The sequence below is a fragment of the Papio anubis genome, chromosome 17, assembly GCF_008728515.1.
Source record: "Papio anubis isolate 15944 chromosome 17, Panubis1.0, whole genome shotgun sequence".
Classification (NCBI taxonomy): domain Eukaryota; kingdom Metazoa; phylum Chordata; class Mammalia; order Primates; family Cercopithecidae; genus Papio; species Papio anubis.
This window is the reverse complement of record NC_044992.1, coordinates 26,849,122-26,872,684: the sequence shown is the minus strand read 5'-3', so window position 1 is coordinate 26,872,684 and position 23,563 is coordinate 26,849,122. Positions and strand designations below refer to the sequence as shown.

The 23,563-nt window shown below is 43.1% G+C and overlaps 1 protein-coding gene across 1 annotated transcript in view; it reads left to right on the top strand.

Moving 5' to 3' along the window:
- ASIC2 (acid sensing ion channel subunit 2) overlaps positions 1-23,563 on the top strand; it is a 1,127,535-nt gene that overhangs the window by 1,819 nt on the left and 1,102,153 nt on the right. The gene's annotated exons all lie outside the window — the stretch shown is intronic.

Genomic DNA, 23,563 nt, shown 5'->3' with positions numbered 1-23,563 from the left:
GAGCTTGCTGGAGCAGGTGATGCTGCAGAGGTGTGGAAGTCTCCTTATTTCCTTTCCTTGTGTGAATTCTGAGCTCCATGTGGGGAGAGGAGAGGCCGGGGACCCCAGGGCTCCATCTGATCTGTTGGCAGTTTGAAGCAAAGAGATGTTTAGAGTGCTTGGGCAGAGAGGAGGGTCTAGGCGGAGGCACGTGTGCAAGGCGGTCAGGGAGATGCCTGTGAGGGTGAACCGGTCCCGGCTGCCTTGTCTGGGAGCTTTGGCTTGAAACTCAAAGGCTCGGTTTTCTCTATGTATAATCGCTTAACGAGGTGGATGCAGGAGGAGGGGTGCAGGGAGGGGGCGAACAGCTGTGGGAATGGAAAGCCTGGAGGAGGAGTGTGGAGCTGAGTAAAGAGGAAAAGCCAGAGAGGAAAGGATGGGAGGAGAGCTATTGCTACCAGGGTTCTCTCCTCAGTTAGTGGGCTGCTAGGCATAACTTGGCATAACAGGTCAGACAGCAGCTGCTGACTACTCTTTGCTGCCAGGCAAGTCTGGGCATCAAGGGCCCTGGGACCCTTCTGAAGTCCAGCGTGGCTGCTTCCCCCATAGCTGCCTTAGTGAGAATTGAGAGCTTTTGAGTCTCAGAACATTGAACCAAAATGCAACTGCAAGTTGGGAACAGCAGGTGTAGCAGCTGGAAAGGGCTGACCTGTGACACCAGCACTTGTCTAGGGTCCTCTGCCTAATGAAGACATTTCTTACCTTTCCTGTGCTGCATCCATTCCCCACCCCCTCTTGAATTCACCAGCCTCTTGCTCTGAGGTTCTTTTAATGCCATAACCAGTCTCTGCCTGCAGCCTCTGTGACTGCTGTTGGCTATCTCTGATTCTAAAAAAGCCCAGCACGCCGGGGGCATTGCCTCTTACAGTCTGTGTGCTAGAACTCTGTTTCTTGGAGGAGCTGTTTTGTATTATCCCTTTTAAGCCTTGTGAGGAAGAGCACAGCAAAATCTGCAGTGGTGTATGCTAAAGAGGAAGCCAGTCTGAGCTGGGGGAAGGGACCAGTAATGTTGGAAGCCCTTCTAAATGGAGCCAACAGGATCCTAAAACATGTCATGCACAAATGATGTCTTAGGTGGCTTGAGGAGAGATAGAGAAAATGCCTTATTCTTGGAGGCTGAAGCCATCACTACATTCCACCCCGTTCTTTCTAGCGCCTGGCAACGCTCAGCTTCACCACTGCACCGTGCAGCTTGGAAATGCACTCAGCTGTTCCTCTGTCTGCCTGAACACACATGGAACACACAGACGACACAGAGGGTGACACAGAGAGAAACTGTAATAAGTAGCAGACTCTGGGTTGAGTTCTCTAGCTTCCTCCTGATTGCATGTCCAACTGGTGGCTTCTTCTGAATCCATGTCTAAGTTCCATTTAGAAGTAAATGTTTTATGACCCCAGGCTACTGTTTTATACTTGGACCATCATTTGACTTGCTGGGGTCCCAAGAGGCCTTTAAGATCAGACCTTAAAGTTTGCCTGAGCTTTTGACCTCTTTGTAATGTTTCCCAAATAGTGAAATTGCCTGTGGATAAGGTTTATTGCTCTGTCAGTGGCATGTCATTAACTGCTGTCCTCACCAAGTTCAAGACTAATCTAGCTGAGTGTCCATTCCTTGGGCTGACCCTCTATGTGTGACTTTCCCCATCATTGAAAAGGGAGTGAGTCTGAGTGCTGCTGTTCAGGTTGTTCAGGGAGTGTCAGAAAAAACATCTACTCCAAGACAGCCCAAGGAGGCTCCAGCAGGAAGGCTGGTCTCTGCCCCCAGCCTGGGCACAGTGGGCAGCAATGCTGAGCCTTTACTAGAGGGAACAAGATGCTGAGTTTGCTCAAGACCTTGCAGTGAGGAGTACTCCTCCTGACTCATCCTTGTCTCTCTGTCTTTTTTTTTGGCCTGGGATATAAGTATCCTTCTTACTGGGCTGCCATACTAGAAGAGAGCAGAAAGCCTGGACAGGTGGCTGCTGGAGAAGCCACTTGACCGGCCTTCTCTTATTCCTTGTCTCTACTGCACATCCCTCTCCAGTTGGCTTATTTATGAGGCTCTATCTGGGGTTGTACCATGCTAGGTGACTTCTTCCTCTAAGTGTGGTGGCTGACTTATTAGAGAAGTTAAGTATGGGGGAAGGGATGTCACAAGTGGATGGCTTTTCTCTGTATTTCTTTTTCTATGAAGCATACCTAGTGGCATCTCCAGTGCTAATGCTGTAGCATAAGCTTTCTTATTCCAAGTTCTTAGCTGATGTGCAATGAAGTGCGTAATACCCTTTAATTAGTGAATGAGCCATGATTCTAGCAGAGTGAGAGAAGGCTGTTTGTGGAGGGTAAAAGTCCCAGGGAAGCCAGGTGTGGGATGCTGACTACAATGTAAACAGGTGTGCTTCATGCTCATGTAAGTACACTCTTAGCCCTCACTTAGGACAATCTGATTTCAGATAAGCGTATGTTTTTTCCTTCCTGGAAAAGCAGAAGAAGGCTTTAATTTCAGATTGTCTACTTAGGAAGGTTGCCTCATTGACCTAGTGTGGAAGGAAGGAGGAGGGATTGTGTCTCTGGCTGTGATGTTGGATAATGTGAGTTCAAGATTAAGAGTAGAAAGACATAGGTTTGAAGCCCAGCTACAACATTGTCTTTCTTATTTGCTGGTTGTATCTTGCATTCTCTCTAGGCCTCGACTTGGTCATCTAACATGTGATAGTAAAACGTGACTTACTAACCCACAGGGATGTTGTGAGGCAATATATATGCCCATTGTGCCAGCTACAAATATGGAAGGTGGGGTTGGTTTCCATATTAGTAGTCGGGCTATTGTTGTTCAGCCTAACTGCCCTGTTTGCAGGAGTCAGACCTGATGAGTAATGCTATAAAAGATGAAACCAGGGAGGGAGAGGAGGCTACTGCTTTCTCTGTTTGGAGCAGTGGGTTTAAGTGCAACCTGACTGAGATGGTTTCTTAGAATGGGTTCCATAGTTAACTCTTGCTGACAGGTGGTGGCCCCACAGCTTGTGACCAGGACATGACTGCTTTATGTTTTTTTCTCTGCTCATCATGTTAGGGTTCATCTGACTCCAAGTACAGAAATACAAATGACACTTCAGTTTCACACTTAACCGACTTTCATAGTTGTATGTGTTTGTATTTTAAATTTGAGAATTCTTAGGAAATATATTTCTTTCTTTCCTTAACGAAAGAAAGGTCTCTCCACTATGAGATCTTGTTAGAGGCACTGTATAGATCTCGTTAACTGACATCACCTAATATTATAGAGATGATGGAGGTGAAGGTTTAGAAGATCACATCTTTGGAATTCTCACACAAGGCCAATGGGTCTATAGTTCATATATCTTTTTTAAAAAAATATTATTATGATACTATGAACATGTAGGTGAAGAATATGACTTTTAGGGAGAAATCTGAGCTGGAATTCCAACTCTGCCACCAATTTGCTGTATGTTTTTGGACAAGTTTCTTAACCTCAATTGTCTCATTTGTAAATTAGGAACAATAATATCGACCACTCGGAGCTATTGTGCTGACTCAGTGACATAAAGTATGTGAAGGCCTACTATGTGGCAGGTGCCTAGAGCAGGATAGGCCTCTTGCTTTGCTTAGTGTCCCACAGGAGCTCACACACCTCTCAGTCTAGTGGTTTGCTCACTATTCCATACTATAACTTCACCAACTGCTTTGGAGCACAGGCAACTGCTATGTTGGTATTCTCAATTCTCATTATATGTTAAGCTTTCACTTTTCTCTGTGCTCTTCATATTAATTCTGCTGCTTAAACATCCTCTCCTTACCCACCATCTTGGCTTCCACATTGAATCTCATGCTCCCAAACTCAACTCTAGAAAGCTCGCTTGTCCTGGGCCATCCCCCACCCCCATGGGAATGGGTGACCTATGCACCCTGTGCACAGCTCTTACGGCAGTGTGTCATAGTGCTTCATGCATGGTTATTCCTTTGTCAATCAAATAGAGCACCTATTGTGCAGTGTGATAAAAATAGACTACTGTCTTGCCATTGTAGAACTCCCAGCCCATTTCCCACCGCCTCCCGATGAGGTGATAGCTCACTGCAAGAATGTAGTCTTGTTAAACCCAGACTCTGCATACATCATGCTAAATATGGGGGCTGCCCACAGGAAATACCATGACCCAGGCATGGTTTGCTAATTGAATAGTTACTTGCTGTTCCTGGAATAAACCCAGAACCCTTTGCTCATGGACCTTTCCCACTTTACCTCTTTACTTTTTTTTTCTTTCTCTTGAGATGGAGTCTCACTCTGTTGCCCAGGCTGGAATGCAGTGGTGTGATCTTGGCTCACTGCAACCTCCACCTCTTGGGTTCAAGTGATTCTCCTGCCTCAGCCTCCTGAGTAGCTCGGACTACAGGCACCTGCCACCACGCCCAGCTAATTTTTGTATTTTTGGTAGAGATAGGGTTTCACCAGATTGGCCAGGCTGGTCTCGAACTCCTGACCTCGTGATCCGCCCACCTTGGCCTCCCAAAGCACTAGGATTACAGGTGTGAGCCACTGCGCCTGACCCTCTTTACTTTTTATACCTCTTTCTCCATGTCTGTTTATCTAAATCCTAGTCATCCCCCAAAATCCAGCTTTACCATCACTGTAGCCTTCTCCAGGAAACCATTGCCCATCCCCTTCTCATTCCCATAATCTAAATTACTCTCTTTCTCGTCTGTCTTCTAAACAGCATTTTGGTTTATTCCTCTGTTAGAACAGTCATTACTCTTTTTCTTGCATTAGAATCATGAAGTGCTTGGGCTAAAAATGACCTTAGAAATGATTTAATACCCTAGTTTTTTAACCACTGATAATTTTTAATTTTAAAAAGTTTATTAGTAAAAGGTACATATATTTATGATGTACAACACTGCTTTGATGTATGTACACATTGTGGAGTGGCTAAATCAAACTATTTAACATATGTATTACCTCACATACTTACCATTTTCTTGGGGGGAGGGTAAGAACACTTAAAATTTACCCCATTAGCAATTTTCAATATATTGTTATTAACTATATATTATGATGTACAATAGATTTCCTGGGCTTGTCTGTCTTGTCAAACTGAAATTTTATGTCCTTTGATCCATATCTCACCTGTCTAACCTGCCACTCCCTAGTTCCCAGTAATCACCATTCTGCTCTCTGTTTCTATGAGTTTGACCTTTTTAGATTCCACGTATAAGTGAGATCATGCAGTATTTGTCTTTCTGTGCCTGACTTATTTCACTTTGTGTAATGTCCTCAAGGTTCATCTATATTGTCACAAATGCAGGATTTTCTTAGTTTTTAAAGGCTGAATAGTATTCCATTGTGTATATACATTACAAATCTTTATTTATTCACCTATCAATGGACACTTAGGTTGATTCCATATATTGGCTTTTGTGACTAGTGCTGCAATAAACATGGGAGGGCAGAATCTCTTTGATACTGATTTCATTTCCTTTGGATATATACCCAGTAGTGGGATTGCTGGATCATATGGTACTTCTATTTTTAATTTTTTGAGGAACCTCCATACTGTTTTCCATAGGGGCTGTACTAATTTCCATTCCTACCCACAGTATACAAGGACTCACCTTTCTCCATATCCTTTCCAATGCTTGTTATTTTTTGTATTTTTGACAACAGCTATTCTAACAAGTGTGAGGTAATATTGCATTGCTAACCAGTGATACTTTCTACAAATCACATATTTCTTTTTTCTCCCCTCCTCGTAAGGCCTGATGTCTTCACTCATCCTTGTATTCTCAGCACCTAGAATTGCTTAGCACATAACTGTCAAACTGTTTCTTCAGAGTTTGGGTAAAGTAGGTTTGAAGTTTCTTTTAATGTAAGATAACTCTAGCTGATACATGGTGAAATTGTTGTTTCCCAGCTTCTTTTTGCATCATGGGTAACCAGGATTCCACCTGCACTGGGATGACTTGTCCCATTATTGTTATTGTTTAATAATACACTTTCTGATTATAGAAGTAATCCATGTTCATTGGAGGAAATTTGGGAAGTTTGGGAAATAATAAAGAAAGGAGAAACCTGGGCAATCCGGTGAAACCCAGTCTCTACAAAATGCAAAACAGCCAGGGTGAGGTGACATGTGCCTGTAGTCAGTTACTGGAGTGGTTGAGGGTGGGAGGATTGAAAGCAAAACTGGAAGGTCGAGAACTGCAGTGAGCTGCCAGTCGGCCATTGCCTCCTGCGCCTGGGCAACAGGGAATGGGAGACCCTAATCAAGAAAGAAAAGGAAGGAAGGAAGGGAAGGAAGGAAGGAAGGAAGGAAGGAAGGAAGGGTGCGGGTGGGCGGGGCGGGTGGGCGGGCGGGCGGGCGGGGCCGGGCGGGCGGGCGGGCGGGCGACCGCTCATCAATCCTCGGATCGTCAGGATCGATCGGATCTGCATCTGAGGTGTCTTGTCTGCTCCACAGGACACATCCAGTCCAATATTCAAGCACTCTCTTCTTGGAGTCCTAGAAGTCTTGAGTCATTAGAAGATTCCCTTCATTTTAAAACAAGGCTAGGCACCAGTTATATCTTGATGGCACTTTATTGATAGTACAGCTGTTTGTTTATCTGATGCCATCTTGGTCCTACTGTTTCTTGAATGTTTGCTAAGATGCACCAGAGATGTGTTCCTTTACACAAAGTCACACATCCTGACAGGCCCAACCCTGCTCTGTGATGAGGCCCAAGTTTGAGTCAACTCTGGTTCTTCTTGCAAGACCATCCACACTGCAAGCCTCAGCACACAGATGTAGACCCTGACTCTCCCCATCTGCAAAGTCTCTAGGTTCTATGTCAAAATGGCCTAAATTGCAACAAATGTAAAATAGATGATTTATCATTTTCCTTAGGATGCTCTGAAGTCTTGTGAACATTCGACATGCCCTTGGAGGGCAACCTTTGTCAAGTCAAGCAAGTTTTCCATGATGCCAGCCTCCATTTGGGATCTTCCAGTTTAGAACTTTAAGCTGTAAGCTCTCTGGAAGTCATGCTTTCAGGGATATATAAAATTCTTTCTGATGTGATGAAGGGGTAAGACAATGACTGAGAGCTGACTATTTTGATGACCCACATCGTCTACTTGCAAAGAAAAAACTGAAGCTACTGCACAAGTTCCTAGATAATACCTGGTTTATTGTTGGGTGAATCTGTATGTCTGTGTCTCTTTCTCAGCAAGCTTTTAGACATCCAGAACTGCTTAGAAGGCTACCTGGAAGCTTATTGACTGGGGTGTTGGTTCCTTTCTTCCTCTCTATTGTAATTCTCTTTTCCTCTCTATAGAAAGTTCTTCCATTAATGAAGAGATGAATTTTAAAAAAAAGTTGGCAAAGTGAATCCTAGTTTGCTACTGATTTCTTTTGTAAGAGCTGAAATGTGATCCCATTAAAAAATCTCTCAAAGACTGAATTGGTAGCATTTAACATGAAGTTTGCTATTAGAGGTGGTGCTTCATAAAGCAGGCTATATGTCAAAGTGCCAAGCACCCTATTTCCTCTATGAGACTAAAATGATACCACATGAGTCTAGAGAGACCTGAAAGTTTGCTGTGTGCTTTCTCTTTTTTGTAGGATGTTTATGTTTGTTGGAGCTGAGTTAAAATGTCTAACTTGACCAGCAAGGCCATTTGACCCACAATCTATTACAACGTGAAACCAAGCCTACATCACCCTTCCCAGTTTGAAACTCCATATACCATGTTTCACTCATGCATTTGACTTAAAATCATACAGACTGGGCATAGTGGTTACAGGATAGCAGCTGCCTCCAACACTCAGAAATACCACATGGTTATTATTTGATAACTTGAAATTCTCTGATAAAAGCCTGTTTTTCAGGTTGGGCTTTATTTGAGGACAACATTCCCCAAAGTGCCATTCTCTGGATGCTGAAGTATCTTTCCATCTCCCAGTACTTATTTTCTCCTGATTTCGATATATTCTCTATTGATTGCCTCAGTAGCCATTGGAATTTATGCTAGAAGAAATTAAGCATGTAACAGAGAAGCAACGTATTTGCCTGGATTTATGACCTCTGTAGATTTAGTTGTACAACCTTCAGGAAGGTAATAAGCCTCAATGGGCCTCAGTGTGCTTATCTGTAAAACGAAGGCATGGAATTAGGTGGTTTCTAAGGACTTGCCAACCTGTACCACTCTAATGCAACAGAACATAATAAACATTTGTTTTCTGATCCTACATCTGTTTGCTGAAACTCAAACTTTAACTTATGTTGGAAGTGGGGAACAGTTGCTGCTCATTTGCCACCAGATCTATTTATCTATTTATTTGTTTGTTTAATTATAACAATTTTATTTAGATAGATATGTGCAATGGAAGCAGAAACACCTAGATGCACTGAGAGGCTGCAGCGGGATGAGGGAGACCCAGAATCTTGCTCTCAAAATCCTGTTTAGGAGTCATGAGATGCTTGGCTGAAGCTCGTCGGTCTGACTCAAAGTTTGCAGCACAGTAGTCCAGCAATTGAGGGCAGTGATTCACTCTGGGTCTTTTTTTTTTTATTTTTTTTAATTATACTTTAAGTTCTAGGGTACATGTGCATAATGTGCAGCTTTGTTACATATGTATACTTGTGCCATGTTGGTGTGCTGCACCCATCAACTCGTCAGCACCCATCAACTCGTCATTTAGTCACTCTGGGTCTTACATGCGTGAATTAGCAAGTGTATCTGTGGAAGGCGCTGTTAGCCAGCCCAGATCCTCTTTACTGCACCTGTACGTAGAGCACATAACAGCTTAATCAGTCCCTTTCGTGGGGAGGCTGGCCCTTGGTGCTGCCTCTTCTGGAGATATCTGGGAAGTTATTCACCTCCCCACCACCTGGGGGCAGCCAGTGGCCAGTGACTGACTGACGGGAATAGGAAACGCGAGTCATCTCGCCTCAAGATGGTGCAGTTGTGGTGCAGTTGATGGTGCATTGTGGTGCAGTTTACACTCAGTGCTTCCCATGGGATCAGGCTGAGCTGGACTTCTCCTGAAACCACATTCATGCTTACCTTTTCCCCTGCCCTACCTTCCCCTTCCCGCTTCTAGGCTTTTTATGAGAAACTCCCTCAATAAATCACCTGTAGAAGGTATGCCATCTCAGGCTCTGCTAGGGAACCCAACCTGTGTATTGATTAGTTTTAGCTTCTTTATCCATATGGTAACATGAACAATAGTTTAGGCATGTGGACCTAAGTCTGGCTTAGAAAGAAAAAAATACCTTTTTCAAAAATCTTTTAAACCTGGAACTTTCAAAATCTGTTGCTTCAACTCAAGACTGATAACAATTCCCAAGGGTGGCCTTCATAACTCAAATGAGCATCTCTCTGATTCGGATTCACTACTCTAAGCACAGTGGGTTTGTTCCCCCTTGGAGATTTTTGCCCAAAGAAACTCCTTCCCAAGGTTTCCCATTTCCTAAAAGCTGAGCCATCCCCATTCTCCCACCTGTTATTACATGCCCCTCAGCTGCTCACATTCTAGCATACTTTTATCAGCACCTGCATTCTCATTTCCTAAGTTTGCTCTCTCAGAAAAGTTCCCTTTCCTACCCTTCTACCAGTCTTCACTTCCATTTCTTCCTGAATGTACATCAGCCTGGCTTCAAGCCATGAAGAGGAGTCTATGCATTTGATGTTGGCAGTGTCCTGAGCCCATCGATAAAGTAGAAGGCAGTGAGAGATTTATGACTGACCAGAGGTGATGCTCCTCATATGTCCCAGAAACCATGAGTGATGAGGAGTGTATTAAAGAATGGAGACAGTTTAGCCTGAAAAGTGAAGTGGGTGACTCAAGGGCTGTTTTAAAATACTTTGAAGGCAGTCATAGAGAAGAGGAATGTGGCTTTCTCTGTGTGAAGCCAGGGAGCAGAGCTAGCACCGAAGTCTGGGCAAAAGTTTAGATAAATGGATATCAGCAGACTGGAAGGAGTTGTCCTGGGAGTCTAGAGCGCCCTGTACCCTACCATCAGATCTAGCTGAGGCCAAGCAATTGCTTATTGGCAATGCTGTAGACGTGGATCAATGTCAGGTAAAGGGTTGGATTTAATGACCTCTCAAGTTACTTCCAACTCTGAGAGTCTTTGATTTATTTCCTTCCTGCACAGTTAGTTGGGGTCAGAGGTGAGGGACACTGACAGATAGCATTGGGAAAAAAACTGATAATAGATGCAATCCAGCATATCCAGACTGCAGAACCACCCCATTTCCCAATACTGTGTAGTCTTGAAGCTAAGTGTTTCAGAAGTCAGGAATAAGAATGGTGCCACACGAGACTCTCTAGAGACAAAAGGGTGATTATTTCAGTTCATCCAGATGAAGAGCAGAAAGTAGGTGGCTGGTGGAAGCCAAGGATTGAAGGGGCTGTTAAATGACCTGTGCCTCCTAAAGTGTGTATGAATGGCTCCTCAAGAGGCAGTTCCCAGAGGAATTTGTTATAAATTCTGGGAGCTAGAGCCAACCTTAGAGAGCAAATCTTGGGTTGTGGTTGGGCATGGCCTAGCTCCATATGGAGGGCTGCAGAGACTGAAAGGTTTATGGACTAGAGACAACTCTAGGTTTAGTAGGGCTAGAGATAGACCCAGCTATAGGATTTTGGAAGGAGGCTAACCTGGCAGAGAGAATGTCCTGCCCAGGAGCACTGATAACAGACAACAAAGGGATATCTGAGCTTGGGGAGCTTGGCAAATGTTGGAAGGATGAAGAGCTCTGGCACTTGAGATAATAACATAATGAATTATTTTAGTCTCATGGTACAATCATGGAATTTAGTGCCAGACAGGCGTAGGTTCCAGGTTTGCCTGACCTTGTACAAATTACTTAACACCTCCAGACTTCAATATCCTCATCTATTAAATAATAATAATAATAATACTTTTACTTCATAGGATTGTTTGCAGCAATTGAGTGAAATAATATAAGCAAAACTTTAAGCATTATCCCAGATGTGGAATGTCAGCTGTTTTGTTACTGTTGTTACTGTTATTATTACTAAGATGAGCTGGTGATACAACAAAGTGACAGGAGATCCAGGAGAAAAAGGATTTTTTGGAAATCTATATTGACAGTGTAGTATCAGGAAGGCCCACGAAAGTATGGGGAAATGAGGCTGTGATCAAGCCAGGGACCCAGCTCCTGCTATTACAGTTGAGCATAAGCTACTGTAGACATGCAGGTCTTGTCAAAAAGACCTGCTTTTTTGTTCATCATTGTGTAGCTTACAAAACCTGTTAATAATGGCTAACATTTTCTGAGCACATATTGTATCCCAGGCACCGTTCTATGCACTTTACATGGAATACTTCATTTGGTCTTCACAACAACAAAGTGAAATATATAATAGTTGATATATTTTTTTTTGTATGAAAAAAACTGAGGTTTAGAAAAGTGGAAGAATTGGCCTATAGTCACTTGTCTTGTAATTGGTGGAAGTAGTGTCTGGTTTCATATCCTAAATGCTTTCCTTTTTTTTTTTTTTTTTTTTTTTTTGAGACGGAGTCTTGCTCTGTCGCCCAGGCTGGAGTGCAGTGGCTGGATCTCAGCTCACTGCAAGCTCCCCCTCCCGGGTTCACGCCATTCTCCTGCCTCAGCCTCCCGAATAGCTGGGACTACAGGCGCCTGCCACCTCGCCTGGCTAGTTTTTTGTATTTTTTAGTAGAGTCGGGGTTCCACCGTGTTAGCCAGGATGGTCTCGATCTCCTGACCTCGTGATCTGCCCGTCTCGGCCTCCCAAAGTGCTGGGATTACAGGCTTCAGCCACCGCACCCAGCCTAAATGCTTTCTAAGATGCTATTTGATCTTCACAATAACTCTGAAAGTGGAAAAGTACTGTCTTAGTCTTAGTCTGTTTTGTGTTGCTATAACAGAATACCCGAGACTGGGTAATTTATAAAAAGAAAAAAAAAGAGGTTTAGTTAACTTATGGTTCCGCAGGCGGGGAAACTCAACATGGAGCAGCCGCATCTGGAAGCTTCTGGAAAGTCAGGCCTACTACAGACATATGCCCAGATCCCAGAGACATGGTGCTTGTGATATGTAAACATCATGACTGCAAGGTTCTAAGCCCATCTTCCCCGAAAAGGCAAAGTTTCCTTCACAAGTTTGATGCCCAATGTTCTGGCTGTACTCCCATTGAAACCAGCTTCTTCAAAGATGCATGACATCAGCCCAAAAACCACCTGAATATTCATCAAAAGAAAAGGTCTGCTGAGAGCCTTGGGCTGCATCAAAACATGGCAGAGAAATGGGAGGGGAACCAGATGCATGAAAAAAAGGCAAAACACAATAGGCAACCTTGCTTTATAACAATCTGCTCTCATGGGAACTAATTCATTCCTACAAGAAGTAACCCAGTCTAGCAAGAAAGACATTAATTCATCTTAATTTTGTAATCACCCCTTAAAGGGACCACCTCCCAACACCACCACATTTGGGACCAAGCTTCAACATGAGTTTTTATGGGGACATACTATATATATTCAAACTGTAGCATGTGCCAATGTATCTATTTCACAGTTGAACATAGGTAAGGCTCAGAGAAGCTTAGTGACTGGCACAAGGTCACTCAGTAAGAAAGTGGCACCATTAGGGATTGGAGTTCATGCCGTCTGATTCCCTTTAGGGGTTCTCTGTAAAGACATCATACTTTTTTTTTGTGCAGGGCTGAGCTAAATGAAGTCAGGCCAGTCATCAACAAGTCTTTAGGTCTTAGTTCAAAAAAGTCAGTCAGGGCCCAAGGCCCCTCAGTTTATCGGTATCCTCCTCTTGGAAGCAGAAGCCTGGCAGCTACTGGACCTGAAGGAGAGCAGGAGAGGTGAGAGGAGAGGAAGCCTCAACTCAATGCTGTTGAGCTCAGCTTTCCAGGTAGCCATCTAGCTGTTACCTGCAGCCCTTGCCTTTGTGCAGGTAAACGGAGAAGAGGTAAAGATAGCCCCAGTTCTGCGTGGCAGAAGGCAAAATGAAGGGTTTGGGGTTGCAAGACAATATTCTAGCTTTCCAGAACAAGGCCTTCCAGTCACATTTCCATACTTAGAGGGGAATGAGCAGCACAAATGTAGTCAAAAGACTGTGGTTCTGAGAGACATCCCAGTTCAGACCTTTTCTTTTGATAAATAATGCAGGTGGCTTCTAGGCTGATGTCATGCATCTTTGGGGAAGCTGGTTTCAATGGGAGCACAGACAGGACACTGTGCATCAACTTTGTGAATAAAACTTTCCCTTTTCAGGAGAAGATGGACTCAGGATCCCGTAACCATGATGTCTGCATATCACAAGCACCATTGTCTCTGAGAGTTGGGCATATGATTATGGTACTCCTAACCTTCCAGCTCTGCCAGTCTGCACTAATTCTTAATTCTCTCTTACCCTGATTCTGTGCTCGGGAACACGCAGGTGGAGTGCCAAGCCATTCTATAGCACTTGCTTCAGGAATGTAGAGAACCTGGAGAAGTCTCTTCTTGCCAGGGTAACACTTGACATTTCTCCAAGTTGCCACCTAGCGGGCTCAGCGGTCTCACATGAGGAAACGAGTATCCCTATGCAGATGTGCGTGTGATTCTGCTGTACTAGCTCCTTTCACCTCCACTTCTCCATTTTAAATCTCACTCTAGGTGGAAGAAATGATAACTTGATAACAAACAGATATGTTTCAGGAAGCAGGTGGCAAGAGCTCAGCATTGAGAACTTCAACTTCTGCCTCTGAATCAGCGACTTGATTTTGAATGTCCAGCCCAAGTTTGCTGTAACTGACAAATTGGCAAGTGGCAGTGAGTAAGAGCTGGAGCTCTGGAGACAGACTATTTATTGATTCATATACTATCTGAGTGACCTAATGATTATACACTACAATTGTATACAACGTTGATGACCCTGAGTATGTTGTTTAATTAGATTTGGGGATAATTAAATAATTTGTAAACTACATAGCACAGTAGGCCTCAACCTATGTGAGTTTTTTTCTCACCCTTCTCTCTCTTGCCATCCCCACCTACGCACAAATTTTTTGACTTCTAATCCAGTACTGTATGTTTTTCTGTCTCTTTCTTTCTGTTCTTTGAACAAGGGGTTTTTTCTTGGAATACTCTGGACTGTGTTCCCTTGTATTTCCCCTTCCTCACTGGATATAGCAGTTGAGGGGCCTCTCTTGGAGCAGGAGCGATTGGGCAGGGTTTCCAGCATGCCCACTATGATATGTAGGTAATTTCAGGTTTCCACTTTTTCCTTGGTGTCCCTGAGAGATGCCCATTTGTATTTTCACAGAGTGCAAGAAGGCATTGGAAGTAATAGAATCTTCTAAAGTTTGGGCCAAGATGGCTTTCTTGGAATGATTTCCTAGCAGAATACTTCATTCCCCTGGGCCTGTTAGCTATTTCAGGGACATTTTAAGTGGCTATTAACAAAATGTTGAATTATGGCTGCAAACTCCTGGGAGCTCAAGTGACATTCACATGAATCACAGGTGAGCTCTGTGCAGTCAAGGCTGCCACAACGGACTGAGATTAAACAAACAGGGGCCATTGTTCCCCCCAGAGCAATGAGGCAAGAACGCCATTTCTTGGAGCCTATGATTTCAGGCAATGTGCCCCTTGGATGCAGAACACTGTTCCAGGCAGGACACATAGCTCATTGCTGCAGGGCAGACAGATGCTCTCTGATTTGCAGAGAGGCGTATTTCAGTTTAACGTCTGCAAGAATTTACCAACACTCAGCATGTCCAGGAATCTACCAGCCATTCTCCGGGGTTATAGTTGTGCAGCACATGGATTCAACAAACATTTACTGATGTTCCCTATGTTCTAGACGTTGTGCTAGGCTCAAGAGAAATGGAAAAGAATAACACCCAGTCTAGGCATTCAAGGAGCTCACGGTTTAGTGGGGAAGCTAAACAGTAAACAAAAGATTACTTTACATGAAATAACCAAAGTTTGCCCAAGGTCCAGAGGTAACACATGGTAGGCTCTGAAAATTTTCCAAAAGGAGATAATAGCTAAATTTTATTCTTTTTAAAAAACCAATTGGAAACAATTTCAAACATATAGATGTTGCAAAACTAGTCTGAAGATTTCCTGTGTATCTATCACTCACCCAGAAGTTCAACGGTGGTCCACTAAGGTCCTTCATGGCTAAAGGAGTCCATCCAGGACTACTCCTCATGCCCAGTTGTGAAGGTTCCTCTTACTCTGTCTTTACTCTCACACTGTATCTGTTTTACCTTGATTTTCATGTCCTTGATTTTTTTTTAAATAATTCAAGGCCAGTCATCTTGCACAATGATCTTCAATTTTAGTTTGTTCAATGTTTCCTCTTGAAGACACCAGATACGATTTTTTGGCTGGAATTTCACAAAACTGATGCAGAATTCTCATTGCAGCCTATCTGGAGGCATGCAATATCTATTTGTCCTAATACTGATAGTGTTAACTTTTATCACTTGATGATGGTGTGTCTTCTGGGGAGATACTTTGAGACTATGTAAAATTCCATTTCTTATTATTCTCTCACTCTCTGGTTTTATCATCCATTGATTTTTCTTGCTTGAATTATTATAATGATCCTTGCCAAATGGTGGTTTTTGAATTCTATCATCCTTTCTACAATTATTAGTTGGTTTTCTGAAATACAGAAGAGCTTTCTCTTTTTTCTCTTTATGTATTTATATACATTGGTGTAGACTTATAGACTTCTATTTTATTCAATAGGTTATAGTCTGATAATATTGTTGTTTATTTTGAAACTCAAATTTTCCCATACTTGGGAACCCCTTCCAGCTGACTTTGTGTGCTTTTGACATTTCCCTGTATTTTTTGAAAGTTGTTTTTTCTTTCTTGTGCAGTTAGATGTTCAGGTTCATTTTCTTCTTTTCCTTCCTCAGTCCTTTAATCAGCCAGTTCTCTAACAAACCTTGGTTCATTTGAACAGGAAATGCTATTTAGAACCAAGATCTGAGTTGTAGGTATGCTCAGTACTACTAGGGTGTAGCTGCTTCCAGACCTTCTCAGTGGACAGAGCTAGGATATTTACATCTACATTTACACCTACATCTCAAACCGGGAATTTACACAGATGCTGCTTATTCCCGTCTAACACCACAGGGTTCATTCTGGCTTTTCCTCCTTCCATATTGGTCCCTCCTTTCTCTAGCAGTAGGAAACCTGTGTCTTATTACCCTCAGGTTATTTACTTACACTCAATTCTCTTGAATGGTGCCCGTCTTCCTCTCCCACTGGGCTTCTGTTTTGCTTGGATGCCCTCCTCTCCTCCACTCCGGTGCCCTCCTTGTGTGTGCTCTGGCTGCTACCAGCCTGCCTTTCATTCATATTCAAATTTCCCCAATTGTCCCCAAAACATGTTTACAGCTTTCTAACTTTTAAAATTCAGGACCCATTGAAGATACAATCAAGATTCATGTGTTGCATTTGGTTATTTTGTCTCTTTTAATGAAAAAGCTCACCCCCCCAACCCACATCACACACAGTTTTAAAAATAGCTTTGCTGAGATGTAATTCTCATTCCATACAATTCACCCATATAAAGTGTACAATTCAACAGTATTAAGTGCATTCAAAGCATTCTGAATTTTAGAACATTTTTATTACCTCAGAAAGAAACCCTGTACCCATTATCAATCACCCTGCTTCCCCAATTTCCATCAATCCCACCCCTCTAGTTCTAGGTAATCATTAATCTATTTTCTGTCTCTATAGATTTTCCCATTCTGGACATTTTGTATAAATGCAGTCATGTAGTGTGTGGCCTTTTGTGATAGATTTCTTCCATTGAGTACAACGTTTTCAAAGTTTAATCGTGTTTTAGAATGTGTTCATATTTTTTTCCTTTTATTATCAAAGGATATTCCACTGTATGGATACACCACATTTTAATTATGCATTTATTGTATACCACGTTTTATTTATCCATTCATCAATTGATGGGCATTTGAGTCATTTCAATTTTTTGGCAATTATAAACAATGCTGATAGTCATACATCTTTTAGTGTTGACTTCTGGAAGAAAACAAACCAGTTTTCTTACACAATGATCCCACATACAAATCTATCTGTTTATTTCCATGTGGTATCAGTTAATTTGCTCCTCCCTTCTCTGTATTTTTCATAAAGTAGAAGTTAGATTTAAAAACATGGTGAGATTCATGTCCAAACTAAGAATTTATTTCACTAGAGCTGTTAGATCTTTCACTAGAGATGCTAGTTTTTGATCATTTGTCTAAGACAATAACTGCTAGGTAGCTCCATTGCCTCATCTCTCATCTTCAAATCATCTCACATCATTTGTCAGATGACACTACAACACCTTTAAACATTCTGTTTGTGCTAAAATTTGAACCTGAATTAGTAATTTCATTAGAGGTTTCAAAATAGTGATTTCCCAATTCTATCATTCTACATGTATCAGCTGACATTCTGTTATAAGGAAGAACTTTCACTCATCAACTGGGCATAAACTACAGTTTCTCCTATGTAGGCAAGATAAATGCTTATTCCTATCCTTTAATTACTGGTTTTCAGAGGATTGGGTTGTGTAATCATTGCCAAGCTGGGCTTTGAGGGATGATTAATTCTCAGATGGACAAGGGATAAGGGATAAGGTATTCACTAGAGTCGAACAATGGCTAACAGAATGATTGTAGGTGAAAGGAGAGAGGGAAGGTTGGTAGGACTCCACTCAGTCATAGTCAAGGCAACCAGACTCCTTCTGGATCCCGTGATATCCCATGGTGGGGCTCTTCATTGCTCAAATGTGGTTCTCTCACTAGTCCGGAGTCTGTGCAGGGCTGGAGCAGGGGTGGCAGGCACTAGCGTTGGTGGAGAAGGGCGGTGATAGCATTGACCACGTGGCATAAGGAAGTTCAGAAAGTGTCCAGTGTAAGGATCCTAATTATTTAGCCTGCCCCTTCTCATCTTGTCTCTTCCCTAGCACCTTTTCTTAATTGGCACCCAATGCTTGTGCTTCCATGTGTGGATCTCCAAGGAATTCATGCAGCAGACCTTCCTCATTGGGAGTGGGAGAGGTGGGACAGCAAAGGAAAACTTCACATGTGGATTTCATTTAATTAAACTACCTGAATAAATGATGAAGGTAAAACATATACTGAGCGTTGGCTATGTGCCAGGCAATGTTAAAAGCACTGCATGTGTTTTAATGCATTGCATCCTCCCAGTGATGCAATCAGGGAGGTACTTTTACTCCTCTCATTCTGTATTGAGGCCTGAGGTAAAGATGAAGGAAACTGACAAGGTCTCACAGCTCATGGTCTCATGCACTCCCCTATTCTGCCTTTCTAGATGGGGTGCATGAAGAAGAGCTTCTGCTCGGAGGAGTTAGTTTTGTATTCTTCTGCTCCTAGCTTGTATTTCCCTGGATAATTAGATAATTCAGCTCACTGGCTGTGACCCTAGAAGGTGGGACTTGTAGGTGCAAAGGGGTCTAAATGTTTGGGTCCCCTACTAAATTCATATTTTAAAATCTTAACCCCAAGCTGATGGTATTCGAAGGTAGGACCTGTGGGAGGTGATTAGGTCATGGGGGTGAAGCTTTCATGAGTAAGATTAGTGCCCTTATAAAGAGGTCCTAGAGAGACCCACCCCTCCCACCAAATGAGGACACAGCTAGAAGGCACCATCTATGAATCAGGAAATGAGCCCTCACCAGACACTGAAGCTGCCAGCACTTTGAGCTTGGACTTCCCAGCCTCTCGAACTGTGAGAAATAAATCTGTTGCTTATAAGCTACCCAATTTATGGTGTTCTATTATAGCTGCCTGAACAGACTAAGACAAAAGTGATGTGGGATGGAGCTTACACAGGGGAGAAACACCCAGTGGACACAAAAAAGACTGTGCCCAGGAGCCCTCCACCTGATGGTCCACAAACAAGATGTTTCCTCCACACAACCTGCTCTCTGCCTTATCTCCACAGGAGCACTAATTATCTGGCATGCTGACGAACCTAGAGAATTAACACGGAATGTGGATAATGATGATTTCAGTTGATGGATTTAAAGCTACCTTCCTGGAAAAACATAATTCAGTCTGTTTTCTGGGAAAGCGTCTTGGAATCCAATAGCACATATTGGCTAAAGTCTCAATTGTGAAGGATCAATCACATATCTACCATGTGCAGTTAATTCAACCTGTTGTCCACTTATTCATTCATTTTGTCTGTTTTGTCCAGGATAGATATGGCATGTCCCCTGCCTGCAGTGGAATCTCATATTTTTAGAAGGTTACAGATAATTTTAATTAGAACTCTCATGAAAGAATTGTCTATAATGTGCATGGCAGGGGAAGCTAGTGCAGAGGGAGAGGGAGTGATTCATTCCTTGTGGGGGGATTGGAATGACTTCATGGGAAAGGTAGCATTTTAGCTCTGCCTTCAAAAGGAGTAGAATTTAACAAGTGAAAAGAGCAGGTGAGGATCTTCCAGGGCCAGGGAAATGTGCCAATGAAGTTACAAGACAGGTGGGTCCAGAGTATGCAAAACATGGGCTTGGGAGACAATGCTGCATGGGCAGGCCAGAAACAGGCTGTGAGGAACCCCACTATGTTTGAGTATTGTCTGTGCTGATAAAAAAAAAAAAGCCAAACTCTCCAAAATATTTCAAGATGTTTATTCTGAGCTAAATATGAGTAGCCACGGCTCATGACACAGTCTCAGGAGATCTCGTGAACATGTATCCAAGGTGGTTGAGTTACTGCCTGGTTTTATACATTTTAGGGAGACAGAAGTTACAGGAAAAGACATAAATCAATACATGTAAGTAGCACATTGGTCCAACCCAGAAAGATGGGACATCTCAAAGGGAAGGGGGGCTTCCAAGTCATGATTGGATTCAAAGATTTTCTGATTGGCAATCGGTTGAAAGAATTAAGCTTTGCCTCAAGAGTTGAAGTCAGCATAAGGAAATCATTGAATTAAGTAAGTAGGGTTGTGAAAGCCAAGGTTCTTGTTATGTAGATGAAGCCTCTAGGTAAGAGGCGTCAGAGAGAATGGATAGTAAATGTCTCTTAAAAGGTGTCAGACTCTTAATAAAATCTCTCCTGGATCAAGAAGATACCTGGAAGGGGAAAGGGATTCTCTACAGAATACAAATTTTCCCCATAAGAGATGGCTTTGCAGGGCCATTTCAAAATATGTCAAAGAAAATGTATTTTGGGATAAAATACTGAGATTTCCTTCAGGGCCTGCTGTCATGTGATGTTATATCAGAGTCAAGTTGGAGTTCAGTATGTTATTGCTACAAAGAGTCTGCTTTGTCAGTCTTATAATCTTTGTTTTATGTTAATGCTGGTCAGCTGTGCCTAGACTCCAAAGGAGGAGGGTATAACTAGGTATGTCTGACTCCTGCCCTATGATGACAGCCTGAACTAGTTTTTCAGGTTTCTCTGGGATCCTCTTGGCCAAGAGGGCTCCATTCAGTTGGTGGGGTGCTTATAATTGTTTTTTGATTGACATAGGCAATAGGGAGCTATTGAGCATTCTCAATGACATGGCCACATTTTTTTTTTTAGAATAATGATTGGCAACATCCTGGTTGAGGATGATTTAGATATGAAAGATATTACAAAGGAATAGCTTCTGTTTGATTGTTTTACTATTAATATTACAGTTATTATTTAAAAAACAAGTCCTGCCTTTGGTGGATATTTCACCTTTTAATCATACATTTGTGGAGTGCAAGTATTTGATGTGAATTACTGACTGTAGGCTATCAACAATATTTCAGGTGGTGGAAAACGTCATCATCCTGTGCTGAAAGAATTAATCAAGGTGTAAAGGGAAGATTTAAGTCTATGATTCTCAACCTTGGTTGCATATTGGAGTCACCTGGGGAGCTGTAAAAAAATACAGATGTCTGGGTCTCACCATAGAGAAGTCTGGGTTGATGTCCAGGCAGCAGGACTTTAAAAGCTTACCAGGTTAATTTTAATGCCCAGCCAAGATTGAAAACTACTAGCAAGAGAACCAGCAGTCTGGAGAGTTGGAAGCCAAACCTAGTGCTGGATTTGCTGACTGGTCTTCTTCTACGGAGATGCTAGTCCTAGGCTTGGTCCTCAGCCACTTTCTATCTCTAGCCCAACTTCTGTGCCATCTTCCTGCTTTCAGTGATTCAGCTGCCAGTAGGCAGGCCTGTTTGGGACTGCTTGGTCACAGTTGGAAGAGAAGTGCAATTTTTGGTGTAGGCTGACCAGGCCATCGCTGGCTGGGCTTTGCTGGCCAGAACTCAGAGAAGTTGTGAGGTTCTGTTTTGGAATTATTAATTAAGGGCTTTCCAGCTCATCTAGCAGAAAGAGCCTCCACTTCTACCAAAGCATTTCATTTGGCTTTGGAGTTCTGACAAGCCTGCCTGTGGGATCTCAAATGTCACTCTACAGTCACCAGTCTTTCAGTAATGGCCTGTGGTTGGCTATAGCTGTTCAGGAAATTAAAATTCCAAAGTTCAAGGCATTACTATTATTTTATTTTTGGCAGAGTGAGGGGTACGAACTGAAGGAGCCCCAGGAGGTACTGCCTAGGTATGGGTGGGTGAGGAGGGGGGCGGTCCCAGGATTCAGAGTAAGGAGTGGAGTTCGACTGTGAGCTCCCTCTCCTAGAAATGACTGGCTGTATGTCTATCTAGGAGAGCGGTCATAAGCAGACGGTTTCCTTCCTGAGGTCAGACTTGATTAACCTTGGGATTGGCACAAATAGAAACTTAGCTTCTGGAGTATGTGGTGCAGACTGGCATTGAGAAAGTAATCATATAAATCGTTAACCTAGAACTTCTCCGTGTCTTATCACTGGACTCAGGGCAAAGTCTCCCTTCTAGGTTTCTCTGGCACTTGTGGCCTCGGCTGTGCTGGTGTTTCCAGCCTCATCTCTACCATGGCTGCACTTCCATTCCTCTTCCTCCCATTCTCTCCTTCCCCCATTGTGCATTTACTCTGTGCCAGGGATTTGACCTGGATTATTTCTCTTGGAGATAGGCATGGATTATCTAACTTGCCCGGATGGACTTGGTTAAAGGTGACTGTCCAGCTCTGGTGGGAGGACAATGTCTCCCCTTTCTGGGGACTTTGGGGCATTTGACAAGACCATTAGTACTTAAAGATGGATGTTGTGCCTGAGGGTGGTAGGGCGGTCACAGAGAGAAGTGACTGTTTACATTTCAAATGCAATTAAATTATTGCTCCCCCCCAAACCTCTGATGCCAACTACAACATGACTCTAGGAAGCTTCACAGCATTTCCTGTTGGGGCATTTCAGACTTGAAGGGGGCATTTCCCATTACAGATATAAAGAAGGGATGCTGACTTCTGAATTAGAGAATCAGTACCTGGAAGCTGACTGTAGCACTCATCAGCTATGTGAACTTGGTAAGTATCTTTCAGAATTAGTTTCCTTCTCTCAGGGTTTTTCAGTTTTGGAACTAGTGACATTTTGGGCCACAGGATTCTTTGTGATGGGCGCTGGACAAACTGTAGTGTCCTGTGCATGACACTATGCTTAGCAGTATCCCTGGCCAGAAATGCTCCTCCCACACCCCTCACCCTGCAAAGCTCCAGACATTACCCAGTATCTCCTGAGGGGCAAAACTGTCCCCTGTTGAGAACCACTGGTTTACCTGGAAATTAGGATGTATAACCCCTATGTCACTTAGCTGACCTTAGATGTAAATAAGTGTGATTTGCAGGAGAAATCGCTTTTCACACAGCAGGTGGCCCTTAGCAGACACAGTGAGGCCCAGGGAAGCTGTGGGTTCCCTTGGCTGCCTCACAAGAATGCTTCACCTGCTGGTGCCAGGCCCTACAAAGGCTCCTCAAGCCAGGTGAGTGCGAGGCTCGTTGGCATCACTGATGCCCTGGCCTGTGGCCATGAGTGTGAATGTCAGCCTCCTGGGCTTCTGTCCCACAACTCAGAGCCAGGGCTGCTCTTGGAAACATGCACTGATGTTCTGTAGCTAGCTCAACAGAGACAGGCTGCCCCTGGGCCAATTCCAGAGGATGAGGGATTCCCAGGGGTGTGGCTTCTCCCAGCACCTTTTTTAGGTGAGGGGAAAGAGTCATTTACCCAGCATTGCCATGGCTCTGCCCCCCACCGACCTAGGGACACTATCCCCTTCCCCTACACCACAAAAATAAAAGTAGAAAATAACCAAGAAAAAGAAAGACCCTTGAAGCCAAAGAAATCTGAGTTCATATCCTTTCATTGCTTCTAAAATGGGAAATCTATCATATGTATTTATATCATATCATACATCTATTTATCAATCCCAGAGTTAGTATGAACATTTAATTAAATCAGATAATTGATGCCCAGCACTGAGTCTGGCTAACAGTAAGTAATAAATACTTGGCAGTTCTCTTCTGCTTCTACATATATCATCTCAGTTCCCTCTCACAATGAAAGAGGGAGATGTGGTATTAAATTGGGTGGACCCCAAACAGGCTGTGATGGGTTAGATTGGGGCCTAGGTCCCTCTGTGGGGGAGACTGTGCTTGTA